Source organism: Panthera tigris, chromosome A2 (genome assembly GCF_018350195.1).
Source record: "Panthera tigris isolate Pti1 chromosome A2, P.tigris_Pti1_mat1.1, whole genome shotgun sequence".
Lineage (NCBI taxonomy): Eukaryota > Metazoa > Chordata > Mammalia > Carnivora > Felidae > Panthera > Panthera tigris.
In genome coordinates this window covers 160,373,431-160,378,837 of record NC_056661.1, presented here as the reverse complement: position 1 = coordinate 160,378,837, position 5,407 = coordinate 160,373,431, and positions in this window count along the sequence as shown.

Genomic DNA, 5,407 nt, shown 5'->3' with positions numbered 1-5,407 from the left:
GGTGCCTAACTGACTGAGCCACCCAGGTGCCCCCAAAGCCTTTTATTATCTGACTCTGTCTTCTTCAGCTTCATCCCTTGCTGTACCTCCTGTCGCTATATCTCAGCTATACTAAATAACCTGCTTTTCTCCAAATTCCCCATGTTCCAGTTCTTTGCATGGGCTCCCCTTACATGGAATGCCTCTCACTATGCATCCAAGTTGTGTTATGTTTCCCATCCTTTGTGTTCTAATTCCTTGTGTAGACTCTCCTATATCCACCATCACCACCTGCCTGATTCATGGTCTAAAGCTATAATTAGAGGGAAGTTTGTAGCACAAAATGCCTATATTAGAAAAGAAGAAAGGCCACCAAGCCATGACCTTAGCTTCCACCTTAAGAAACTGGAGGGGAAAAAAAAAAAAGGTAAATGAAACCTGAAGTAAGCTGAAGAAAAGAAATAAATATTAGAGCTGAAATCAGTGGAACAGAAAAGAAAAATCGATGCAACCAAAAACTGATTCTTTGAGAAGCCCAATAAAATTTATAAATCTCTAGCCAGACTAATAAAAAGAGAGAAGACAAAAATTATCAACATAGCACTGAGAGATGACCTCACTACAGATTCTATAGTTACTTAATATATAAGAAAAGAATATTATGTACTTTATGCCAATAAATTTGATAAGTTATGTGAAATGGGGAAATTCCCATTAACTATCAAAGCTCACCCAAGAAGAAATAGAAAACCTGAATAGCCCTATGTCAATTAAGGAATTGAATTTATGCTTACAATCTTTCCCACAAAGAAAACTTCACTAGAGAATTTTATCAAACATTTAAGAAAGAAAAATATATCAAAACTCTTCCAAAAAACTGAGATCAAACACTTCCCAATTCATTCTATGAGGCCAACATTATGTGACATCAAAAATATCCCTTTTACATAGATGTATAAATTCAATAAAATTTTAGTAAATGAAATCCAACAATATGTAAAAAAAATAATACATCATGACCAAGTGCAGTTTGTCTCAGGAATGCAAGATTGGCTTAATTTTTGAAAATCCATCACTATATTGGGGCACCCGGGTGGCTCAGTTGGTTAAGCATCAGACTTCGGCTCAGGTCATGATCTTGTGGTTCATGAATTCGAGCCCAGCATCGGGCTCTCTGCTGTCAGTGCAGAGCCCATTTTGGATCCTCTGTGTCCCCCTCTCTCTGCCCCTCCCCATTTGCACTTTCTCTCTCTCTCTCTCAAAAATAAACATAAAAAAAGAAAATCAATATAATAATCTACATGAAAAGACTAAAGAAGAAAAACCATTCCTAATTAAAAAACAAAAAACTTCCAGAAAACTGGGAATCAGAAGGGAACTTACTCAACCTGATAAAGGGCATCTACTAAAAATCTATAGCTAACATCCTATATAATGGGAAACGCTGAATTATTTCCCTAAAATAGGGAACAAGACAAGGATATTCACTCTTACTACTTCTTTCCAACATTGTACTGGAGGTTCTGGCCAGTGGAATAAGGAAAGGCAAAGAAATGAGAGGCATCTATAATGAAAAAGAAGTAAACTGTCTTTATTCGCAGAGGATATGATTTATGTAGAAAATCCAATGGAATCTACAACAAAGCTACCAAAACTATTGTGAGTTTAGTAAGGCTGCATTATTCAAGGTCAATACAAAAAATCAATTGTACTCCCATATATTTGCAATGGACAGTAGGAATTTGAAATTTGTAAAATGTACTTTGGGGGCACCTGAGAGGCTCAGTCAGTTAAGCGTCCAACTTCAGCTCAGGTTATGATCTCACGGTTAGTGGGTTTGAGCCCGGCATCAGGCTCTGTTCTGACAGCTCGGAGCCTGGAGCCTGCTTCAGATTCTGTGTCTCCTCTCTCTGCCCCTCCCCTACTCATGCTCTGTCTCTCTCTCACAAAAATAAATAAGCATTAAAAAAAATAAAAAAATAAAATGTACTTTAAAATAGCATAAAATATTACAAAGCACATGGAAGATTGCACACTGATAACTACTTGGCACATAGTAGGTACTTAATAAATATTGAATGAGTGAATAAAGTGGTCGGGTCTAACCTCAAGACCATGTAATATAACTCCAGAGCCTCTACTCCTACCCTTTCACAACAAATACAGTAGTTTTTGTCTGTAATATAAACTTATTATGTCTTTAATTTAACTCTTCCTGTTTGTTTATTTGTTTATTATGTTTTTATTTTATTTTTGAGAGAAAGAGACACACAGTGAGAGTGGGGGAGGGGCAGAGAGAGATGGAGACAGAATCCGAAGCAGGTTCCAGGCTCCAAGCTGTCAGCACAGAGCCCGACACAGGGCTTGAACTCACAGACTGACTGCAAGATCATGACCTGAGACAAAGTCAGACGCCCAGCTGACTGAGCCACCCAGGCGCCCCTAACTCTTACTGTTTAATTTCCACAAATACCAGTAATGTCTTTTTAGTAACAGCTACCAAATGCCTGGAACCTTCTAGCATTTGGTGACAGCAAAATTTAAATACTAAGGGAATAATCTTAGTTTGACTCTTAAACCATCTTAAGAATTTCTTCACCTTAGAACAATGAGAAATAGTGGCCAAGACCATTGGCTTAATCAAGAAATAACTGTGCCAGTTACCTCTTTCTGTAAACTTGGAAAGAATGTCTTGTCACAGACAACCTCCTGCCAGAAAATGTCAACTTGGCCTTACTTTCAATGGTTGGCCACACCTGTATGTGTGAATGTTTCCCTATTTTGAAACATATCAAAAGCAGTCTCTTCTGCAGCTGCTGAAATATCGTTATACCCTAAAATGTAATGATAGAATCTAAGTACAGTGTCCTAACAATGCACAGAATGAATTGAAGGAGTATGGTGGGTATTCTCAGGCAACTAACAGCGTCCTGAGTGTGGGCCCAGGACCTCTTCTCCATCTCTAATCTTAGTTAAAGGCAGACCCTTCAAGAGAAAGCACAGTTCTCTAGGAAGACAAGATAACAGTATGGGAAAAATGATTATAATGTAATATTAAGTTTAAAATGTAGGATAGGAAATTACACACAGGTGTATCTCTGGTTACGATATCTGGCTGAATAAGCAGGTATTTGTGGAAATGAATTCCCCAGTGTGGGGCTTGAACTCCCAACACTGAGATTAAGACATGGAAGCTTAACCCACTGAGCCACCCAGGCACCCCTATACTACAAATGCTTTAAAACAGAATGTATTTAGGGGCCCTTGTGTGTCTCAGTCAGTTAAGCATTGGACTTTGGCTCAGGTCATGATATCTCTGTTTGTGAGTTTGAGCCCTGCATCTCGTTCTGTGCTGACAGCTCAGAGTCTGGCTTGCTCAGAGTCTGGCCTGGTTCAGATTCTGTGTCTCCCTCTCTCTCTCTCTTCTTCTCCTCCACTCGTGCTCTGTCTCTCTCTGTCTCAAAAATAAGTAAACATTTAAAAAAGGAATGTGTTTAATTTCACAAGTAATGCGATACTGACTACACAAACACACACACACGCACACACACGCACACAAACACACATTCATACTGCATTTTGAAACGTTTCCCTTCATACCTTGTGTCAATAGAGATTCTTAGTGAAATTAGTTGTATTTGTCCCACATCCAGGCACATGGGGCTCTCTTTCCTCTCAGTTTAATATGGATCTATAGAGGGGTGCCTGGGTAGCTCAGTTGGTTGAGCATCGGACTTCAGCTCAGGTCATGATCTCGCAGTTTGTGAGTTCGAGCCCTGCACTGGGCTCTGTGCTGACAGCTCAGGGCCTGGAGCCTGCTTTGGATTCTGTGTCTCCATCTCTCTCTCTCTCTCTCTCCCCCCGCCCCCACTCATGTTCTGTCTCTCTCTCTCTCTCAAAATAAACATTGAAATAACTTCTTTAAAATATAGATCTGTAGGGGCACCTGGGTGGCTCAGTCAGTTAAGTGTCCCACTTCAGCTCAGGTCATGATCTCACGGTTCATGAGTTCGAGCCCTGCATCCGGCTCTGTGCTGAGAGCTCAGAGCCTGGATCCTGCTTTGGATTCTGTGTCTCCCCCTCTCTCTACCCCTCCCCAGCTCACGCTCTGTGTCTCTGTCTCTCAATAATAAATAGACATTAAAAAAAAAAATAAAATATAGATCTGTAGAAAATTGCCGTGAAAGACAAAAATTCTGGGTGGGCTCTAGTTGATGAGAATCATGTAGTGTATAGAATTGTTGATTTACTATATTATACACCTAATACAACACTGTTAAATATACTGGAATTAAAAAATACATAAAAATAAAATGATATTGAATTATTCGATATTCTACACTAATAGCATTCTAGTAAGTCACTCAGTGTATACTTAGTTGCAGAATGTCTTTCCGCCCTACAAAATTGAGAGAACCATCAGATTGATAGGAATTCAATAAAAATTTTTAAATTAAAATGGTCTAAATGATAAAGCCTGTAAGTAGCCAGCTTTCTTTCTTCCTAACATAATCTGTATACACAGAAAAATTCTCCTGGACCACAGTCCCCTCCCCTCCCCAATTTGTCTTCTTTAATTCTTTAGGCATACTAATCCTCACATGTGGAAGAAATCTCAAACCACAGGTTTGGCATACAAAAATTATTATTTTTTTTTACAAAAATTATTTTAACCTAATTTTCTTTTCAGTTGTCAAGAGGGAAAACTTGGACCATATTTAGATATATGTAAGCCACTAGATTGCCTACCTGGTATTGCACCTTTGCTGAAAATTACAAGAGCAATAAACAACATGAGACAAAATTTGGACAAGCAACTGATGGTCTGTTCGCAGATGAAACCATAGAGAGCAGCTTCCAGAACTCTTAGGTCTGGATTACCTTTACTGCATATTCATCCCCGCTCCCCAGCTCAATATACGTTTTAACCCAGGGGGGAAAAATGCACACTTTTATTTGCTCATACACACACAAAAAAACTGAGAAGCCCACGAACAAAGAGCAGACTCAAGAGCCACTTTCCCTTCTTTTCCCATTAACAGAACTGGCTCAGTCCCCTCTGCTGCTTCGACCTCAACCCTCCTCTTATCGGGCTGGTTTTACCAACTGCCCTTCTCCCTGGAGCTCCTCTAAGGACACGTGTTCTTCCTGCCAAGCTCCGCTGAGGGACCCGGAGCCCCGCCCCGCCCCACATTCCCAGGTTCCACCCCGCCCAGCGCGCCGACGGCCAATCGCGCCCCAATGCGCAGCCCGGCCCCGCCCCTCTGGCCCTGGCCCGCCGCCTTTGTTCTCCCTCACTCCCTCTCTCAGCCTGTGCGCTCCCGGCAAACCGAGTGGCAGCCGCTGATTGGTGGCTGCAGCGCAGCCAATCAGAAGGGGGCACCTCACGTTAGGGCTCGGAGCTTTAAACGCGCGAGCCGCGGGGCGC